A 24,008-nucleotide genomic window follows, 5' to 3' on the forward strand; every position below is an offset into this window, starting at 1 on the left:
CCTGTTAATAGGTTATCGTTTACTACAGTCAGAAAGAGAACACTGTGCTGTGTAAGCACCTATGTAATCTATGAACTTCTGCTGGATCATGGTAAGGCTATTGCATTTACAACTTGATCATAGCTGTATTGTCTAGTAACTTTGTAATGGCTGGAATTTTAGTTTTACTTATTTATTTATCGTTTGAGTAGTGGAATGTTGACTGGGTTTTGGTCCATTTTTAGTGAAGGGCTGGGGCAAAAAAACTATCATTGCTCATTTGCTGTGACAGAGAAACCAACAAATACAAACGTTATCAAACAATTACAATTTTAGAAGAAGGAAATACATATTTCTCCTGTTGTTGTCATATATTTGTTTGGAATAATGGATGCAATATGACTATAGAAGTGAGCTATACTGTAAAACATGTACTTGAACAATGTAAGCTGTAATTTGTATAGCTAGCTATCCAGATGTTATTCAACCAATTAGCAATATGAATATATGAGGTTCACCTCATTTACTCAGTTGTAATTTCACATTGACATATTAGATCAAAGTCCATACTGTGACTTGTTTATTGGAAACAGAAAGGCAGACATGGATGAAGGAAGGTAAGATCTGTTAAACATATGTGCGTTATGATAGTTTCTGGCACAGTTTATATATATATATATCTATCCATTAGAAAAGTTTAGGGTATATCTGCTTATTTTACTTTATTTAATTTTACATTTGTTACCAGTGGACAGTACTGGATCCCATGGACTTTTTTCAAACTCATCCCAGGAATATTGTCCGGTTAATTGACTTCTTCAGATTCACACAGTAGGCCAGTGAATGCTGAAGTATCAAACCCTGGACCACATGAAGCAGATTGTTAACAACTCATATCCTTAATCATCTATGCAATGTTCAATAAACAGAACTATGCTGGGTTCATGATTGATGTAGTATGTGCTCTAGCTTCAGAGGGACTGGCAAATGCCTAAGTTCAATAGGAGATGTGCTGATGACTTGAAATTACTAGATAGTTAATTTAGAGGGTATTTAACTGTGTTATGTGTTTTTTTTTACTTTAATTTCAGTACAGATACATTCTGCATGATGTATACATTACTTTATAAACTATTTCCAAAAGTAGGAGAAATTATGGTGAAATATACTAGATGTAATTAAATAGTTTATATGACTGCAATAATTTCCTAGTTGTTTTATGAAACTATGCAGGTTTTTCAAATCTGTGATTTTTGACCAAAGCTTATTCCATGTTTGTCTGGTATAGTTTTTAAATAATGCATCTGTATATAGGTTATATGACCTAAGAACTTATTATTAGTAAACACTGGTTGGATGACTGAAAGATTCAAGTGGGTTATTTAGTTGATTCCAGAAATATATCCAGCTTAGAGTCTGAAGTAGGGTACAGTGATGAGTATACCTGAGATAGCAAAGGATGAATTTCACCAGCATGTAGTATACCTGTTTGAGTTTGTTTAGACCTTCTGTTATCCAGATATAGCTCGGACAATAGTAACATATTTTGAGTGAATGATAGCTGGTGATAATTTCATTCTAGATGGAGGAATAAGGTATTGGTGGATTCTGTATAGACTGCCTAATGTGATATTGCATTTTTTGGATGACTGGAAGAATGTGAATTTCTATAGTCTATACTCCAGGAGGAAGCTTAGGTACTTGGTTTTGTTAGAGTCACTCTGTAATAGTTTTAATACCTCCCAGTCTTTTCATTTAGGGAAACTTAAATGCATTGTGGTTTCCATAGATTAATCATCATGATGTTTGTTTTACATGCAGAAGTTCTTGGGTTCATTAGATGAACTTATTTATGATCATTTTGCCTTTCAAGGGAAGGAACTTTTGATTGTCTATGTACAATGAATGGCCATTCAATGAACATTCCATTTGATTATTAAACATAGACCTGGGAACATCTGACTGGGTAGTAGCCAATTTTCAGGGGAGGTCCAGGGAGAAAAGCTCCAAATTATTACAAAATATTTTAAGAAAAATCATTTTACAATTTTCAAAAATAAAACAAAAGCATTTGCAGTTTAAATTCTAAATGCCCTTTCTCTCGACAAAGGTATAGACCACTTCAACTCTGTCTTCATAGACACACTAAATCCCTAGCCCCACTAAGAAACAAAAGGATAAAAACTAATACCACTCCATGGCTATTCAAAGAAACTATACAAATTATGCATTAAAGGGACAAATCCTGGAAGCTTTACCAAAACAACAATCTGCCCAAAACCCTGCTGGAATACAAACAACTCCATAACCTTACAAAACAACAAATCACTAAGGACAAAAAAGTCCTGCTATACTAAGCTCCCGTCCAGTAATAACAATAACCCCAAAACGGTTCTGGAAATCCATAAACTCACTTCTCAATCCCAGCTCCAAGAATAACACCTGTCCTGACACAAGTATATCTGACCTCGAATTAGGCTCCAAATTTAATTCATTTTTTATTGAAACTATTTCTAACCTGACCAAGATTTTCCCCAACAATAATCCACCTGTCCCACATTCCTCTTCATCTAACCTCCCTAATAACTCTCCCCTTATGTTTGAGCTTAAACCTGTCTCTACTAATCTCATAAAAAGACTCCTATCCAAACTTAAACCTTGCTCCAATGCTCCTGATAATATTCCCTCCTTTTTCCTAAAATGTGCTGCTGACGGTATAGCACTCCCAATCAGCATCATAATCAAAGGATCCATAAAGGAATCATATGTACCCCGACTCTGGTGTTCAGCCTACATTCTTCCTCTCCACAAAGGAGGGAAAAACACCAACATCTCAAACTTCCAGCCCATTGCTCTGCTCTCACCAATCTCCAAAATCTTAGAAAAATGTATCCACCTCCAACTTATGCCTTTCCTGACCCAAAACCAACTCCTTACATCTGCCCAGCATGGCTTCTGCCCAGGCCATAGCACTATAGCCGCTTGACTCTCCTTTTTAGAAACTGTCAATCAAGCCCGAGATTCAGGACACTTAGTTTCCACAGTTCTTCTCGACCTTTCTAAAGCTTTCGATACTGTTTCCCATAAACACCTTATCTGTCATCTCTCAAACCTACATCTCTCACCAAATACTGAATCCTGGTTCTCTAGCTACCTGTCAGACAGATCTCAGGCAGTTAAATGGAAGAATACCACCTCCTCCTTTCTACCTACCCCAACTGGCGAACCTCAAGGGTCCATCCTTGGACCTGTGCTTTTTAACATCTTTATCAATAACTTTCACTGTGCTATTCCTGATGCCAAAGTTATTCAATATGCAGATGACTCAACATTAGTCTGCTCTGCCTCAAACCTCCCTGGACTACTGACTAAAACCCAAACTGCTTTTTCAACTACTGAAAATTGGATGCGACAAATCCACCTCTCACTAAATGCAAACAAATCTAAAATTCTACTATTCCCTCCCTCTAAGACTTTCTCTTATGACAAAAATTAATTCAAAGTCCTTAGCCAAACCAACTCTCTTATAGAAGTGGCCCCCTTTGCAAAACTTTTTGGCATTACTATTGACGAACACCTCAAGTTCGATATCCATATCCAACAAAATATAAAGAAAACCCACCAAAAGCTAGGAATGCTTTATAGAAACAATCTCTTTCTCTCAAACTCTACTATACTTACTTTAGCTACTACTTACCTCCTCCCATCACTGTTATATGCAGCCACTCTTCTAACAAACCTGACTGCTACCAACACCTCTAAACTGGAAAACTGCTATAGCAAGATCTCCAAATTTGCCACCAGATCCAAAAATTCCACCCACCACTGCCATACCCTTAATTCTCTAAACTGGCTAGAACTTCCTAATTACCTAGACTACCTCCAACGTACCACAGCACACAGACTTGTATTTCATCCAAATAAATGTCCAGCTTTAATTAACATCCTTCCCCCCTACACCCCAATAGACCGCTCAGATCTAAACATCAAAACCTAATTACTATCCACAAACCTAAATGACCTGCTGGCCAACTTCTCCTCTCTTTCTTACCAGACAAGAAATGGAATTATCTCCCTTCCACACTTAGGACAATAGACAATATCTAACTCAGAAAACTTCAAAACCCAGATTTTCACTCACCTGTCCTCCAAATGGAAATGCACCTGCTTTCACCCTAATTCTATGTAATAAATGCCCTGAGGAGGTTTTTCTCATGGGTTCCAAATCTCTCTATTACTCCAATAACTATTTCCTAGAGTTGACTCAAGCTCTCTGCAACTCCCATAGCTACTCAATACACAATTTCAACTTTGTAAATATTGTAAATAGCATCTTACTTCAAATGAGTGCATGTAAAGTGTTTCCATCCTTACTTTAAATGATTGTATGTACAATGTTCCTACACTTCAAATGTAATGAAGGTATATTTCAAATGAATCTGTACAGTACAGCCATCAGATATATCAAAATTAACTTTGCTGATCAAGCCTGATACTGAATGTACATATTTGTAAACTGTACTTTATTCTGCAACATTTATACTTTTGTAACCTTACTGTTTTATGTTTTTTGGAGCTTTTCTCCCTGGGCCTCCACTTGGGCCCAGTGGACCTCCCTGGTAACCAAACTGAAATAAATAAATAAATATAAATAAATAAATAATTATAACTAATTAGACATAATATGAAAACATTGTCGAATAACCAATATAAGGTATTTGACAATCATTTAATATTTAGAGAAATTTTAGACAGTTTGCAGAGAAAATAAAGGTAAGTTAGTCTAATACAAATAGGAACTGCAATATGAAGTGAGTTAAAAAAATAGGCTAATGGTATATTCAGGGAGAAAGTCAGAGAAGCAAATTAGATAGCATCAAGGAACTAAGTGAAGAAGCAAGATTTAGGAGGTATAAGGAATGAAAAGGTACTTGTTCACATTTAGGAATATAGTTTATACTAGTTTTGAGCAAGACCAAAGCCTGGTTTTGAGCAAGAACAAATCCAGATTTTAGCTAAGAAGTCTTTCACAGAGGTTTTGAAAGATGGTAGGGAGGCTATAGACCTGATGGATTCAGGTAAGGAGTTCCAAGCCTTACCAACCTTATACAAATACAGACAATGCCCAGCAGATTTGCTAGGTTTGCAGACTATCTCTCTTTCTTTCCCTTTAAGCACCATGTGGTACATCAGCCAATAAGCACCTTTCAGTGTTCTTTATTTCTGTAGCAGTTATGGGTTTTATGGGTTCAAGTTGCTAGACCAAGGCCCAACCCTTCTTGGAGGGTGAGGGTTGCAGACAGATAGGAGTTTTTGATCACTGGATTGCAATGACCTACTGGGAACATAATTATGTAGAATGCATTTTAGAGCCGGACAGGCAGATGGATGCTTGATTACTTTATAGGTGGTAAGAAGTTGTGTATATATGTTAGTTCATGTGGCAGTTCTAACCAATTTAGGCTTTTCAATGCTGTACAGTGATGGGTTTTGACAGGGGTACATCCTGCAAATTTTGCAACGTTGTTATAGAACTTTTGAAGTTTTACCTTTTATGAAGCCTAGGGGTTAATATAGATGGGAGCAGCATAAAGAAATGTGGGGAGACGATAAGTAGTGGTAAGTGTAGTTTTAGTTGCATCGGTGAGAAAGTTTTTGGCTCTGTAAAGCATTCCTAGGTTTTAATGAGTTTTTCTTATGCAGTTTTGTATATGCAGGTCGGATGTAAGATTATCATCCACTATCACCCATAATAATTTGCTATGGGAAGTAACTTCAATGGTTGTGTTATCAAGAGAGGACTTAACATTTTGTTTTTTCATGACAGAGGGATTTGAGGAAAAAAGTAGTAGCTTGGTCTTTTTTGGGTTGAGTATGTGTTGTGAGTTATTAAGCCATGTTACAGTAGATGTTAAAACTTCCCGAGTCATTTTTTGGAGATGTACTATGTTGTCAGATGTGCAAATGAGAGTAGAATCATCTGCATAATTTATTAGGATGGCCTGTTGTGTGGAGGCATAGAGGGTATTAGTGAATATGTTAAAGAGGAGGGGACAAAAGATAGAGCCTTGTGGTACACTGGTGATGACAGGAAGGTAAGGAGAGAGCATGGAGTGCCAGTTTACTGTCTGATACCTATTGGAGAGGTAGCTTTTGAACCCCAGAAGGGTGGGCTGAGAGAGACCTAGTGAGGATGTTTAAAGTAGAAGTTTGCTATGACAAACTGTGTCAAAGGCTTTAGACACGTCTAGAAATAAGGAAGAGACTAGATTACAATTATCATTAGCTTTATTGACAGTATCTATATAGGTTAGAAGGGCTGGCTAGTACTATGGGAAAGACAGAAAACCATGTTGTATAGTGGATTGGAGTTCTTCCTGCAGGTGATAGTCTAGCAGTTGTTTTTGAATAAATTTTTTATGTATTTTAGTGAGGGGGAGATACATTTGCTATAGGTCTAAAGTTATTAATGTCTGTTGAATTTTATGATGCTAACATGGTTAACAGGATTAGTCTAAAACAGAGCAGCCACAAATTTCCCTAGGGTTTATTTTTTTCTTTCACACAGTGGCTAGTAAAATTTTGTTAATAGAAAGCAATTTGTAGAAAGCACACTCTGACCAACATAGAATGATGTGTTCTATTAAGCAGCTGGTTAAGAATAATTTATTTTAGTATTGTGCAGACTACACTTAGAATGCCAATGAGTCTACTGTCATCTGGATAGCTGACACTTCACCTTTTTGGAAAGGCATTATTTGAGCTTCTTTCTAGCCTCCAAAGATGCATATTTCCCTTTCCTACTTCTAGTTAGCAGTCAAGCAACAGGGATAGGTAAAGAAAATGCTTCCATCTTTATGAATTTAGAAAGTACATTATCTGATCCTGCTAAGCCTTTGCCTCTCATTTTACATAAGCAATTCCTCATGCAAAAAAAGTGAATATTTCCTTGAGTTGTAGCAGTGTAGTGGTGTTGCTGTAACACTGATGAGAAATAGAGGAGCTGGAAGCTGTTGAAGACTGGGGGGCGGGGCAGAGGGTAAGAGGGGCACTTGGTGACCCAAAAAGAGCAATTTTTTAAAACTATTTACTGCCACAACATAGGTTCACTAGGAGGAAATTTTAAGCTTAGCCAATTTCCTTTTGCTGCTTAAATTAACATTTCCTGATTGGTCTCACCTATCCCATGGCTGATAATTGTATATTACCCTAGTAAGAATAAATGTGATCATACTATAGATAATTTGAGGGGACCCATGTAAGGGATGCAGCATTTAGGAACTGTCTTTATCCATTAGTGGCATGAGGGGCAATCCTGGTTTACATTTTCTATTACCCATCCTTAAATCCAAGTTGCATTTGAATATGGACAGGGATGAGCTTTGTTTTACTTGAATAGATAGTCTGTTCTGGAATAGTGGTAGCCTCTATGATATATATCCATCTCTCCACAACATTCAGTTTAGATACCTGAAATGAGTATTTCTGATGACATTTGATTTGCTAATGTTCAGTAGGTCCATCTGTATTAGGTCGGAGGATGCTTTGCATGCCAGACATGTCACCTCTAAGCACTCTGTAGGATACTGAGTATAGTGATAAATCTTTGAGGTGGTCCATGCAAGACCTATTGTTTAGGACTTGTATCCTTTTAGTAAGGTATCTCTGTGTGTATTCCAGTTGTTGCATGGGTCTGGACAGATACGTGCCAAAGTGGGCATTATACAAAATGATTGACCTAATGAAGGCTATGTAAAGGGGGACAATAATATCTCTAGATCTAGTCAAAATCATTTTTTATAAGCTGTGCAATATAGAAATACTTTCTTATGACTCTAGCACATGTTGGTCAAAAGTCAGGTCACTGTACACACAAGTTCCCAAATGTCAAGCAACTGGGTCAGTTCTCATGAGGCATTGTCAGTTTGGCAGTTCCCTGGAATAGATGACTTCCCAAAGGATATGATAATGTATTTCTTGGAGTTTAGTTTCAATTCATGATTCTGGCACCAGTTATTGTTTGGGACAAACCTTCCTGTATGATGGCTAAGTCATTTGGGGATTCAATAACTGCCTCTAGCTTGCAGTCATCTCAAACTTAGTCGGCCAAAGCCCTCTGGTATTTCCTTCTACTTTTGAGATGTATATGCCAAACAGAAAAAGTCTCAGTGCCTAACCCTGGGGGACTCCATTGGTGACTGGTCTCTTCTCCTATTTTGATTTCCTGCATCCTGTGAGCAAGCATACATGTATGCATTCTTTGATTCACCTTCTTGATAGTATTAACCTGACTGTATTAAATTATATTCCTTGTATAATACAGCACCACTTGTTAGAATGTATTTTAAATTTGTAGTTTGGAACAGTCTTCTAGTAAGCAATGAAACAAAATGTATGAACCAATAATGACAAAACTACCCATTTCAGAAAACTTCAACCATAAAAGGCCACTCAAACTTCTGTCATTACAATCCACCAATATCAGTAAATATGCAAAATCTCTGCAGAAATAAGTCATCTAAATAATTGCACATTAAAGCCACCTGTAACTAATGAAGAGGTTGCTGCAGGCAAACAACTTTATATCTCATTATTTCATCTAATAAAGTGCCTGTTGCCCTTGAGGAATAAATTGCCTATGTTACATTAAAAAACATGATAAGCTAGTAATTTTGCAATGGGGAATGGATGGCATACTGATAACAAAAACATAGTTAATGGGTAACTCCTCCAAAGAAGGACATTCATAGGACTGCAGCATCCACTCCCTTTAAAGTACAACACAGTACAGCATCAGTGATTTATCTGCATACTGTAGGAGTAGAACCTACAGCCTTATGCATCAAAAGCAACTATACTACCTGTTGTGCTACTAACAATGCAAGCAACTTAGCATAAGTAGCACTAAATTTCTCTTCTCCTGAAGCTCTCGGCTCCTTGTAAAATCCACTTGATACTCAACTAAATCTCTCAACTTCTCAACAGAAGAAATCTGGAAAAAAACAACATTTATTTGTGGGGGGGGGCAAAACCAGGGGCACATTTTAAATATTGCTTGTATAATCTTAGAAAGTTTCTAAAATAAAGTGCTTTGTGTTATCACATGTTTCCTGAAAGATAGGAAGACTGAAACTTAAAGGGCTATCATTATTTAGTGAATTCAGTTCTCACAGATTTACCAGAAAACCACAAATTTTAAAAGGAACAGACCAAAAGTATGAGCCAAATATTCTGTGAAAATCTGGACAGTTGAGAGCTGTGGACTCAACTCCCTGAATCACAAGTGGTGATATGGGTAGAGAATTTAGGCTCTTTGTTTGAGCCTGAGTAACACTAACCACCAGGTATGTCTAACTGGGGCATTTTACACACACACACACACACACACACACACACACACACACACACACACACACACACACACACACACACAGGAGCAGCATAACTCCTGCAAATAAAGAAAGAAACAACTCTCCTTACCGGCATGACTCTGGCTCTGGCAGCACAGTGGCAGCATAACTCCTGTAACACAGAGCAATAAGAGAACAAGAACAGCTAGTTTACTTAGTTTAACTTCTGAGCACAAATCCACGTTAGTGTGAAAACTCCACTTCTTTCATTTTTTCCGACAGGTCTTGCAGCTGTAAAAATGGGGGTCTCACCCTCCCCCTGGCTCTATGGTTCCGGCACCCATGATGAGACATATTGTTGTTTGGATACTCATACCTGGCATTGTTGTTGCAAAGTACTTGCAGCGTGATTTTGCTGGACCTGTATCACTATCATTTGGTAACAGACATGCAGTAGCAGCAACTCTACCAGTATTAGTAGTTTATTTGTTGCACATTACAAGTAGTAGTAACAGAAGGGTCTTTATGATCAATATACTATGTATTAGTAAATCTAATAGATTGCTTGCACAAGTTCCTCAAGTGTCTGTGATTTGTTAGGTCTGAGTTGGATGTAGTTTTCATATATTTTGCCCAGCAGTTGTCCTTTGAATCATTTGCAGTTTTACTATAGGGGTCAGCTATAGCTAGGTGTTGTATGTACAGTGAGGCTCATGGATATGTATGAAGCATTATAGAATTAGCCTGCATCTTCCTCTATCGCTGTCAGATAGTCTAGAGGTCTCCATTCTATCTGTGTCATGACCTGATAAAAGTGGTTGTAGTCTATATATTTTTGGTAGGCAAAGCACAATTAGGTGACTGGGGCTCTAACTGGGTTTTACTGGTTACAAATTATGTAGGAGGGATTGTCTTCAATACAGTTACACAAAGTTCTGATTGAGGAAATTTGGTTTAGTTTTAATATTAGGAAACAGTCAAGAAAGCTTTTTATTATTTGGTTTTGTCAGATCTGTTTGGGAGTGTGATAAAGTCCTTGTAGACTTAGTCGTGGATTGCTGTGGAGCTATGGACCACAATGTCATCTCACCTAAATAATGCTAGAGTTAGTGTTACAAGTAAGCATTTGAGATTTTCTTTAAGTATGTTTCCCGACTTGCTGAAGAGATGTAAAGATCCAATAATTTGAAACATTTATGAGGTCCTATGGGAACTCTGAATGATGAAATGTCCAACACAGCATAACAGATTAATACAAATAAACAAATCCTTTATTTGATAACTGCCATTTGCACACATGAAATATCCATGCCAAAACACTAAGTGTTCACAAATGTTATCTACACCAGATATATTCATGAACCGGTTATGGCACTCTAGTGTTCCCTTCATCAGTATAATCTGCCCAACTACAACTAAAGCTATATATACAGTGTTAATTCAATTACATCACCATCTGATTATGATTAATTAATGGAATTCATCCATTTCATTCAAAAAATATATAACCAGTATAAAATATTTTTAAAGATGTTGATTTAGTGTGAGATAAAATAAAGCTCGAAGAAGGTAATTCATATCTGACATTATGAACAGTCTTACTAGCAGCAAACTGTGGAAATGAGAAGTTATGTACCTACCATAACGTTCCATGTTAGTTGTCTTCTCTCGCCTTCTTTCTTGCTTGATGGGTTCGGAGCCGATCCTCAGCTCTGACTCGGCACTTTGCTAAGCTCGAGAGTCACTTTTACCAGCTCGAGGTAGCCCCATATCCCATGATGCAAGGCGGTAAGTACCCAGATCTCGTTTGGTACCTATAGGCAATAACACCTAGCACAAAAACTTCCCAGAAGGAAAGAAAGGCAAAAAGCCTAAAGGATGGGCTATAAGGAAGACCAGATAACTAGCTGGTCTTAAGAAGCATTCTTCCATATAGGGAGAAAAAGGTCTGTCCAGGCCAGGGGGCAGGAGGGAGGGTCGCAAGAAAGAAGGTGAGAGAAGACAATTAACATGGAACGTTATGGTAGGTACATAACTTCTCAATGTTAAGTTGTCAATCTCGCCTTCATTCTTTCTTGATGGGACCGCGTCCCTAGCACCTCTATCCTGGGTGGCTCAATGGAACAGACTCTTGAGAACTGCAGAGCCAAAACTGGCTCTATCCCTGGAGGCCAAATCCAATTTGTAATGAGAAACAAAGGTATGAGGAGTGGCCCAAGTGGCTGCTGCACAAATAGTGTCTAATGGAAGTCTAGCCTGAAAAGCTGTGGAAGTGGCAAAGCTTCTGGTTGAATGCGCTTTTGGTTTAGAGCACAGCTGTTTTCCCCTGAGCTGATAGATTTCGAAGATGGTGGAAGAAAGCCATCTAGATAAGGTCACTTTGGAGACAGAAAGGCCTTTCTTATTTTCAGCATAAGAAAGAAAGAGCTGATCGGATTTCCTGAATTGTTTTGTTCTGTCCAAATAATATCTGAGTTGGCGGTGAACATCAAGATAATGTAATTTTGTTCGATCTGTTTGAGTAATTAGGGAAAAATACAGGAGGTCAATAGATTGGTTCAAATTATTTTCGAGGCCACCTTAGGCAAAAAGGTTGGATTAGTTCTGAAGGATACCCTGTCTTTGTGGAAGACCAAATAAGGGGCGAACAGAGAGAGCATGAAGTTCTGACACTCTCCTTGCCGAGGTAATAGCAACAAGGAAGAGTGTTTTCCATGAAAGAAATTTCAGGGAACATGAAACAGCTGGCTCGAAGGGAGGAAGAATTAAGGATGTCAGCACTAGATTTAGGTCCCATTGAGGAGGAGGACTCCTGACTGGAGGTTTCAGGAGAAAAATTCCTTTCAGAAAGGCTCTACAAAGCCTGCGGGACATAATGTTGTGATCTGCAAATCCGACATGAAAGTTCGAGATAGCAGCCAACTGAACTTTGACCGTGGAAGATGAAGAGCCCGAGTGAAAAAATTTTCGCTAAGAAATCCAAAACTGCTTGAACAGGGGCAGTAAAGGGATCTATATTTTTAGCTTTTGCCCAACAAGAGAAGCGTTTCCACTTGCTGGTATAAATCCTTCTAGTAGAGGATTTAAGGGAAGCCACTATGATATCCCTAACAGGATTAGAGATCATAGGAAGCCTGGCTAAGGAAGGAAGTGGAGCAACCAAGCTGTGAGGTTGAGAGAAGGAATAGACCGATGCAGCTGACCCGATTGGTGAATCAGAAGGTCTGGCACTGGGTCCAGATGCCACGGCTGCACCAATAGGTGACGATGGAGGAACGGAAACCAAATTTGTCGAGGCCAATAGGGAGCAATGAGAATCATTTTGGCTCTCAAAATGGTGGCTTTCTGGAGTACTTGTGGAATCAACGGAAAGGGAGGAAAGGCATAAAGAAGTCCCTGGGGCCAATCCTGGGTTAGAGCATCTCTGGGGGGATGGCCTGGCAGTGGGAAGAGAGAAAAGAAGTCTGGGCATTTGCTGTTTTGGGGAGTAGCAAAAAGATCGCAACATGGGCGGCCCCATTCTAGAAAAATCTCCTCCACTATAGATTGTTTGAGAGACCACTCGTGAGGCATGAGAATAGCTCTGCTCAATCTGTCCGCTAGAATGTTGGTTTTCCCAGGGATATGCGTTGCTACCAGAAACCGATGAGAGGAGATCGCCCATTGCCAAAGTCTGAGAGCTTCTTGACGCAAGGGGTAGGACTTGGTTCCGCCCTGTTTGTTGATATACCATACTACAGACATGTTGTTTGTGTGAACTGCAATTGTTCCCAAGGGAAGAAAGTCGTTGAGGGCTTGCAACGTTAAAAGCACTGCTCTCATCTCTAGGACATTTATGTGCAGGTGGTATTCGAATGGTTGCCACGTCCCATGAACCATCCTGCCCTGATAATGACCCCCCCACCCAATCAGGGAGGCGTCCGTAGTGACTGTGGCTACCGGGGCCGGGGATACAAAGGGTCTGCCTTGATGAATCTGGGGAGAAGAAATCCACCATGATAGATGATTCTTGCAAATTTGTGTCACCAGGATTTGGTGACACATGGGAAGTTGTTGGTAAGACCACTGGGTGAACAACATCCATTGAAGAAGATGCATGTAGAAGCGAGCCAAGGGAAGAAGGGTAATGGCCGCAGCCATGAGGCCCAACACCTTCAGAACCATTCTGGCTTGCACCTTTTTGCTGGCAAGGATGATCCACACGTGACTTTGGATATCTGAGATTCTTTGGTCTGTGAGGGTTGCTGACATCCGAACAGTGTTTAAGTTTGCGCCTATGAAAGTAATAGACTGGCAGGGCAATAAGGAGGATTTTTCGTAGTTGATCGAAATTCCTAATTGAGTGCAGAGATTTAGGGTGTAATCCCTGGCTTGAAGAAGTTGATGCCTGGTGGTGGCTGAAAGGAGCCAGTCATCAAGATACAGAAACACCTGGAATCCTTGACATCTCAGGTGAGCCATGACCACTGCCATACATTTGGTGAACACTCTGGGGGCTGTAGTGAGACCAAAGGGCAGGGCTCTGAATTGAAAATGACTGGACCCCAGCCGAAAGCGGAGAAACCTTCTGGAGCATCTGTGAATTTTTATGTGATAGTACGCGTCCTGAAGGTCTATTGAGCACATCCAGTTGTCCTTTTCTAGGAAGGGCAAAATTGATTGAAGTGTGGCCTTTCGAAATCTTGTCTTTCTCACAGACTTGTTGAGTCTGCTGAGATCCAATATTGGTCTCCAGTCTCCGTCTTTTGGGGACCAAAAGAATCTTGAGTAGATTCCGGGCTCTGAATGGTCTGTTGTAACAGGCTGAATGGCCCTTTTTTGTAGAAGCTTTGATACTTCTAACTTTGCAATTTCCCTTAGACCGGGTGGCACATCTGGAAGGGAATTTTTGTGAGTGAAAGGACTTTCCTCGAAAGGAATCTTGTAACCCTCGGATATGATCGACTGTACCCATCTGTCTTGAGAGAGAGAACACCAGGCTTCCGGGTACAGCGATAGTCTTCCCCCGACTGCCTCCAAGGATGGACAGTCGGGCAACATCTCAGGGATGCTGGAAGGGCTTGTCAGAGAGAGGCTCTCTGCTTCCCTGGTTTTGTGGACCCCCTCTGCCTCTAGAGCAGCGTCTGTTATTATTACCCCCTCTGCCTCTAGGGGTAAACTGACCACGTGCGTCCGGCATGACTCCCTGGGATTTACGGAACCACATCTTTCCACCCTTCTGACCTTTGGGGTAAGGTCTAGAGGGGGTAGAAAAACGGACCCCTATGGCAGAAAGAGTCTTGCCGTCCTGCTCACACCTGGTCAATGTATCCTTCACTTGAGGGCCAAACAATGCAGACCCATCAAAGGGAGAATTTGTGAAGGACGCCTTAAAGGGATCTGCAAAATTACAGAGCCGCATCCAGGATTGACGTCTAAGAGCCACTCCTGTACCCGCGGCTCTACTCGCTCCATCTGCTGCATACGAGATCAGTCGCATGGAAAAGTTAGCTATAGAATTAAGGATTCCTAGTTGAGAAGCAATCTTTTCTTGAGCCCCTGCAGCCATAGGATCCTGCACTACTTCACCTAGTTCCTTAAGGATGTCCCTTTGGAGTCTGGTGAAGTGACATAAATAGTTCAGCGAACGCATGGCAAAGGTCGCTGAGGAGAACATCCGCTTACCATACCTATCCATGGTCCTAGAATCCTTATTAGGAGGATGGACTGGTACGGAAGGATCTGCAAGTTCCTTCTTAGTGGCAGCCGCCACCACCATGGCATCAACAGGGACACCTTTTGTAAGGAATTGCTTTTCAGAAGGGGCTGTAATAAATTTAGACGGCCTCCTAGGAACTGGCTCTACAGAATCAGGAGCAGCCCAAGCCTTTCAAGCAATAACCTCCATAAGGGGGTCAAAAGGTGGAGACACCCAGGAGGTGGAGGGTCGAGATCCAAACGCCTCTAGGTATACCGACTCATCCTCGGAGGGATTTATGGAGGGCCAGTTTCCCCTCTGTTTTAGGAGTTCTAGGATGTCTGAAAAGGAGACATCCTCAGAGGGGGATCTTGGGGATCCCTCCGACTCATCTAAGTCAGTATCTGAAGTGGTAGACTCAGGGGAGTCCAGGTGTTTCCTCTTACAAGTCCTCTTGCGCGGAGGATCTCCTGACTGGTCAGGAGAATCCTCAGAAGAGGGGGTTCTTCCCAGTGGGGAAACCTGAGGCAGTGGATCCCTAGGTCCGGGAGCAAGAGAGATGGAAGAGATATCGACAGGCACTGTAGAGGGAGGAGCTAAAGGAATAGACTGCTGACTGAGCCCAGTGGCCAGCACACTCTTCATCATCTCGAAGGCCCCCCTCCCAGGGAGATCCGAGAGAACCCGTTCCAAAGAAACTGGGACTCCCGGGCCCACCGAAAGGGAAGGCTCCGAGGCAGATGTCAGAGCCGAGCTCACCAAGGCCGAAGCTCCAAGGGGAAGAGTGGGGTTGGACAAGGGTCCGATGCCACTGACCCCCTCGGAGGAGACCAGGGAAGCCCGACCACCGAATCCCTCCAAGGAAGGTCTCGACGAGGAGATAAGAGTAGATGCTGAGGGTGCAGAAGGAGGTGGTATCTGCCCCTCAGCCATAGCCGTAACTATTCCCGTGGACTCCAACTCCAAACTCTGTTGTAGAGTCGAAGGAGGAACTTGAAGGGGGTGTGGACTAATAGTCGTCTGTTGAGATGGACTATGAAGCATCTGGGCCAGTGCCTGTGATTTTAATAATCTGCTTACCACCCTCTCTAAATCATGGTCAGATAACCTGGACGACCTTGATGATCGGCTCTGATGGCTCCGTTCCGAAAGAAGAGGTGAGGCCGGAGCCGACAGAATCGGTTCCAAAGAGGGGGACCTGGACCTCTTCCTCGAAGGAACCATCGGAGCCGACAAACCCACTGATCCAGTCGGAGCCGATAATTTTTCAGCTCCGAGAGATGATCTAGATGCATCGGCTCCAGCCGGAGCCGATGCAGACATCGAAATAGCGGTGTCGGAGCTGGTCGGCACCGACACCGAAGCCTGGGCCACATGGTGGTCAGAGCCAGTACTCGGAACCGACACCAAAGTGACCATAGAAGTATCGGCACCGATAGCCATCGGTGCCGAAGATTTAGCCAAGGTCGGGTCGGCTCCAGCGTCGACATAGTCGAAGCCAAGGCCAAAGACTTTGGAACAGAAGCCTGGGCCTTAGACTTGGAAGGCTTTCCCGGAGCCGATTTGGCCGGGGAGCCCTCCGGCTTAAGGAGTCCCCTTAAAATGAGTTTGTTTCTCCTTTCCTGCAGGACTCTCTGGCTAAAAGAATGACATATTGCACAGGAGTCCTGCAGGTGGAGAGGTCCCAGGCAGTATAAACATGAAGTGTGACCGTCTGTCAAAGACATCTTCTGACAGCACGAGTCACACTTCTTAAAGCCTGAGACCCTCTGCTCTTTGGACATAGTGGATACAAAAACAGTACACACACAGTCCCAAACAAACAATTAAAATTAAAGTATAAGTAGTAAAAACCTCACACACACACACCCTAACAGGGGGTGGGGGGGTGGGAGGGAAGGAAGGCCTGACTAAAAAAATTAAGGAGGAAGGATAATTTTAGTCAAAAAGGGGCTAACAATTAACTAAAAATAAAAGATTTCGAAGAAAAATTAGTTTTAAAGTGAAAAGGGGCTAATAGCAGTTTAAATTTAAACACTTACCAGGAGCTGGTAAAAGGAGGACCTCATCAGCAAAGCGGCAAACGAGATCTGGGTACTTACCGCCTTGCATCATGGGATATGGGACTGCCTCGAGCTGGTAAAAGTGACTCTCGAGCTTAGCAAAGTGCCGAGTCGGAGCCGAGGATCGGCTCTGAACCCATCAAGCAAGAATGAAGGTGAGATTGACAACTTAACATCAATTATTTTAAAGGTAACTATCCATCTAGGATGCTTAAGTTTATGTTTGCATAATGTCACTTGTTTTGATGTTTCTACATAAAAAAGAAAAACAAATACGTATCACTAAATTAATTGTCTATATTCTACTACATGGTATCAAATGATAAATGTTACATTCCACTGAAGTATTAAAGGATGTGAAAGTTTTTGGTTTATTAATTACACTACAGTGGGTACAGTTGCTACAAGGGTAACAGTTTTAATACTAACTGTGCTTGATCTGATGATATTTTGTGAAAGATCTTCTGTCATGGTTCCTTCAAGCTTTAATTGCCTATGGAATTGTTTAACAATTTAAGATTTATTTAAACAATTGTCTTGATGGCACTAAGTTTTTCTCATGTGCAGGCAATTTGTCAAAGTGATATGATATGAAAAATATCAGTTTATCACCCCTTTAATATCCTGCAATAGTAAAAAAGAAATTTGTTTTCCACTTTTCTTTTGCTTCCTTTTTATCAGTCAATGTATGCTCTAAATCAAGTTCTTCATAATCAAACCAAAAATTTTCAGGTCAGTGGACAAACTTCTCTCATCTGACAAAACATACATTAACCATGATTTGAACATTTGGCTCCTTTTATAATTTTCTATAACTCCATAAAACATTCACTTCTCACAGGACTTGCTTCAAGGTTGGTACCTTAAAATACAGATTCTCTGTATTACATGTCTTCTGAATGTCTGTATAAGCACCATCCTACCTCTTTTATATTTAGCCTCTCTTAACAAGTCATAAAATGTAACAATGATAATTAATTATATATGGATGATCTATCCCTTCACAAACACTACTTATGTCTCTCCCAGTAGCTTTGCTAACAACGTGTTCAACCTACTTGCATACATCCAAGCTATACTTCTCACATAACGTATTGTAAAAAAGATACTGGCTTGTAGTTTCCTCCAATGCTTCACTTTATCAGTACAACCATCTCTGCCTGGCACATTGATGCTGGCATTTCTTCCTCTTCAGATATATGATTAAACAAATTTCTTAAATGGTCCCCTACCTACACTGCCGTTCATTAACAATTGCCACCTGGGAAACCATTTAGATGGCCAGCTTTCCATGCTTTTGTATGCCTTATCACCACTATTGCCTCTCCTACAGCCACCCCTTCATGCATTGCCATCCTATCTGCATCACCTTGTTTTAGTCCTTCCAATTTCTCAGGTGTCTTCCTCCTAATTGCTTGATAAATATAAACATATTCTTTTTTTATTGCATGCATCCAGTATTCTTCTCTATTTATACTTGTTCTGTCATTTCACATAGAACCCTTCTATGCATTATAATCTATCTAAGCCCAGCTTTAACACTACATTAAAATTCTCTACTCATATCACTATGGCTCCTATATGCCCCTACCTTTCAATTGCTTTTGTGCAACCTGTCATATATTCCACCTCATCTCAGATCAGGCTATTGTAGAATCCCACAACATCTCCTTCTCCTCAAACCTACCCCTAGATCTCACCCATCTACTGCTCATCCATGTGCGCTCTCCTTCAAGCACTGATCCTCCTCTTTCCTGCAGTAGTATCTATGTTCTTCCTTTTTTCCTAGTCACATATAACCTTTCTTTTGTATCATATCCATCTATATTTTTATTAGCTTTAACTCCTGTAGGCATACTATATTCAGTCTCCTTCTTTCAATATTTCTTAGTATATGTATTCCATTTTGATTGTGCTGTTCAGTCCCCTTCATTTTCCACCATCCAACCAATCACTCTCTCTGACCAACTTTCCACACCTTAGAAAGTGGATGACAAGGGTATCTTGGAGTGCCACAAAGGCACGCACATGCCATTCTCTCACAACAAGATTGGCTAATATCATTGCTCATTATTTACGTTAAAAGACATTTGGATATTGCTCCTCAGCTATTAATTCCTACATTCTGACTCTCCTGCTTACCTCTTTTGTTGCTCATCATTCCTTCCCAGCCCTTAAATCTACTTCATATCGCCAAAGAAAACACACCCATTAATATGCACTATTTATATGTGTCATAAAAATCACTTACATGAGTTGGACTGGCTCATTCGTATTTATATCTTACACTTTACAAATTATTCACTACTAATGTCCTAGTTGATGGTACAAAGTAACTATCTGTATTTGACCTAAATTAAACCTTTATGAGTAGGCCCACATTACAACATATCTTCTATAAGCTTACTCTTCCATCTTCTAATCATCTCTCTGATCTCACAATCACTGATGACCCTACTTAACCTGCCTTCAAGATCCCCTCTGAACATACAAAAATATTAAACATAATCCCTTAACTTATAATACATTTAGCTTGGGCATACAAAATTCCTGATTTTTTAAGTCAAAGACCATTATAACCAGATCTATATTAAATAAGTGAACGTTTATTCATCGACCCTAGTTCGGCAAACGCTGAAAATACCGAACACTCGGAACAGTTCGCTGTTCCACAAAAAAAAAAAAAAAAAAAAAAAAAAAACAATTAAAATAATATTTAATGTTGGGGGCTTCGCCCCTCACACCCCCCTTACTTAAATATATCAACTCCAATTTCACACTACAGTGGAGGAAATGGCAAACTCCTGAAACCAGCCCAGCAATTTTTTTTCCCTGAGAAAAAAATTTGCTGTTCCGGGTGTTCGGGATTTTCAGCATTCGCTGAAATAGGGTTGATGAATCAGCGTTTGCTTTTTTAAGCATTCGCTGATTCAATATAGACCCTTATAACCTATCCTTCTGATATCATAAATGAATTAATACTTGAATTCTTCAGTGCTGATGATTCTTAATCAACCCTAGCAGGCTCTAAAATTATCCCTTCTTCTACAGCAATATACTAAGTAAACCTAATCTGTGTACACTTAAATTTAAGCATGCATGAGTTCAAGTTTTTAGCTTATAGTATTTAATATGTAAAACTGATAATACAAATGTACAATAATTTGCAAATTCCATAAACATGACTAATGATAATCTTTCAGCAGACCTTGAGGTTGTCCCATTATCTATAATATCTGACATTTTTCTATATTTCTAATATTTTAATGCCCATAAACAGGTGTCCCTTAATCACCTAGGTAATGGAGCTGGCGATTATCATCTCCTCTATATTAGCCACTTACCAGCATTATAGCAAATGAAAAGCAGTACAGACATTACTTTGATCCATATGGTAATGCCCTCTGGTCACCCATTTGGCCGATGTCAATGTCTTCTTGCCCTTTCTGTGGGACAGAAAATCTTACTTCACTCTGGATTCCAAAATTAGGACCCATTATCTTCTTATCCCTTGCACCTTCACTCCCTTTCTTCCTATAGCATTTTTGTCTGTTCATGTCATTTGTTTTCTGTTGGCTTCTGCTCCTCAACTTTACTCCCATCTCTCCTTCTCTCCATCTCTCCTGTTAGATACACAGAGAACAGAACAAAAAATACACATAATGAAGCACCACTGGAATTGGTCTCCACAATAAGTCCTGCACTTACTGGTGTCCACTTTTATAACTAGCTTTCCTAGCAGGTTATGTGCCTAGCACACTTTTTATAAGCCAGTTGGTGGCTCATGGTGTCTCTGCCATCTGCCTTGTTTTGGATCTGTGCACACCATCTCTTCTCCTCCTCCTCTGTTCTAGTTACATTATAGTCCACCTCCTCCTTCATTTCACTCCACTTTCCATCACCTCATTCCTTCAATTAAGTTCAGCAAATCTACAGTGCCCTATTCCTTTTTTCAGAGGTATTTAATCCTGATCTATTTATGTATTCATCCTTTCTGCCTTTTACCTTCCCCTCATCAACAGAGATAGTTTGTGACAGCATTCCCCACCAAAACACAAACTGGTGACTCATCCCTGTCTCCCTTCTCTCTCATGTCTGGAGGGGCATGTCTGTCAATCCTCTTTCCTCTGCCTATTGGATGGATCATTGTCCAACCCTTCTTTTGACTCTGACACACTGCTTACTGCTGTTGCAGCAACACATACCTCCATATTCCTACACAACTTTCTCATCTTACCTCCTTTGGTACTCTCCTTCCTCCATTGCATGAGGTTAGGGGTTCCAAATACTTGCCTGCACCACTTATGGTTTTGAAATATAATCTAGTAGTTTCCTCTTAAGTGTATCAGTAGCAAACCATTTCCTTCATAAGCAATGGGTACACAAGAAGATACGCTACTGCATCCTGCATCTGCCACCATAAAACTGGTTCTGTCTATGCTCTTTGTGGATGCCAAAAGCCCATCAATTCCTCCTGCACATTTACACTTATACACCTCATCATCGGGCCCCTCTCCCAAATTTCTTACCTTAGGATTTGCTCTTTCATTAAGTGACAATGCATCTTGACAGTGATATACCTGATCATTTTATCTGGGAAACTCATTTTATCTGGAAAACTCTTTCGTTTTCATACAGTGTGTATTAATGACTTGTAGGTCCAAACCACCGCCATCTTTGACCAGTTCTGTTAACAAACCTGCACTAGTTTGTTATGGCTCCCACTCTACTCCACTCCTTCCGCCACTCAAATAATTCAAAAATTATCACTTGGTCATCTATTTTTTCTAATCACTTTATCTAGCCTGGACTTTATTTCTTATAGTTCATTTTTGTGTTCCCATATGTCCCTTTATCTTCTCCAACTTCAGTTTCTCTTCAAAAATATTTTCATTTAAATCATATTCTTTCCTTTTTGACATGCCCCACTACAAATTATATAAGCTCCACATCAGTTGCAATGACATCTATTCTAATTGCACTTCGAGGGGGGTGGATTCAATAAAGCCTACATGGTCATTTTCATAGTGTGCACATCACGGCATGATGCGCATATTGCCGTGAAAAGTTTTAGATTCAGTAAACTCTGTGTAGAGGTGCACACTCATGAGCAGACATGGTAAATATCATGGCATGCAAATTACAGCATAAGTAGATGAATTGTATGCTAGTGAAGCAAACCAACACAGTGCAGCAATTCAACAAGTGTAAAGTAACCGTGTAGACTCCATGCTTGTGTTGCCCATGTATTCAAAAACATTTCAAATACAGCCACAGAAAGGAATCTACATGGAAACAAGAGCAAGTAAAAGTTAATACATTTGTACAGAACTGACCTTAACATGTAACAGCAGATAAATTATGACATTATTAGACTGAGTGGATGCTGCAAAAGTAGAGTAACAATAGCAACAATCCTTTTTAAGTGCCTTGACATAAATGCAGCTTTGCTCATCCACCTCCCTGCCTACATGATTACCAATCATGTAGATTCAGGGCTGCCAGCACAGAGAAGTGCAAATGAGGTCAAAACTCATTAGAATTGTTGAATTGGAAAAAAAGTGTAACCATGTAGGGATGTTCACTTTATGTAGGCACTTCCACTTTGTTTGTTTTCAATGGATGGCAACAATGAATGATGACATCAGGGGGTGTCAGGTTCCACTTACAGAAGTGTACATGTAGTCTGTGAAGGGTGAATGTACATGTAAGCAGTTCACAGGTTCTGTTTCATCTTCTTTATTTTTTGTTAAAATGTGTCATCTCTGTCCACTTTGTTATATTTTAATTATTTTTGTCATTGCTTGCATGATGTTGCACTTAGCGCAATCACAGGAAATGGAGGAATAAATAGCAAGTTTCTCTATGCTTGACAGGTAACTATTCCTCTGTTAGCATGTGTATGTGTAGGGGTAGAGTACAGAAAGCCCTGGGTTCTAATATAGGGTGTGTAAACTTTAAATTACTTTTTGTGCTTCATGTTTACATGATACCAAGGGAACGGAGGACAGTAATAACAATATTGCCAGTGTTTACCTTATTTACGTGTAGGTGTGCACAGGGGCACTCAGCGGCATGGAGGTCCACATTGTGCACTAGAGAGCAGAAATGGAGTTAACACACTCAGTTAAGCAGTAGGCGTGTTTCATTGGTGCTAATTACAACATAAGCAGGTGACTTTCAGCATGGTGGAGCTATTCAACAAGCTATAAAAGCATCCTTGTAGCCTCCATTCTGTTTTTTCTTGAATACTTCAATACCATTGGAGTAGAGACAAGAAAACCTTAAAGAGACACAATGCTAGGGGCTGCTGCAGCTTTGCTCCATATGTATATACTACAGGCTGAAACCAGTGCTGCTGGAGCTAGTGACAACAGGCCTAGGCTGAGAAGGAGAAGAGTGTTCAGGCCCATGATAACTTTTCAGATGCTACATGACCTGGAGATTGTAGAGCACTACAGGGTGGACAGAGATACATTACAAGAACTCTGTGAGCTCTGTCTCCCTCAACTCAGAGTGAGAGCAAACTGAGGAGAACCCATCCAACTAATGTGTAGTCCTTAGAATATTAGCTACAGGTACCTTTCAAAGAGCAACTGGGGACATGATGAGTGTGTCACAGGAATTAACATCCAGAATCCTTCTCCATTTTCTGGATGATCCTTCTCCATTTCCTGGATGCTATGCTTATACATACCAGTGAGCACATATGCTTTCCCAGTAGTTCTAAAGAGAGGGCCAGCAATATGCAATATTTCTACTTGGTAGCTCACTACCCCGAAGTGTTAGGTGCCTAGATTACACTCATGTACACATCAAGGCACCACCTGGTGATCAGGGTAGAATCTACATTAACCACAAAAGATACCAATCCATCAACTGTCAAGTTGTGTGTAATGCCCAGGGAATTATCTTGAATGTATGTGCTGCAACAATGGC

The sequence above is a fragment of the Protopterus annectens genome, chromosome 1.part0 (assembly GCF_019279795.1).
Source record: "Protopterus annectens isolate FY-2018-M chromosome 1.part0, PAN1.0, whole genome shotgun sequence".
Taxonomy (NCBI): domain Eukaryota; kingdom Metazoa; phylum Chordata; order Ceratodontiformes; family Protopteridae; genus Protopterus; species Protopterus annectens.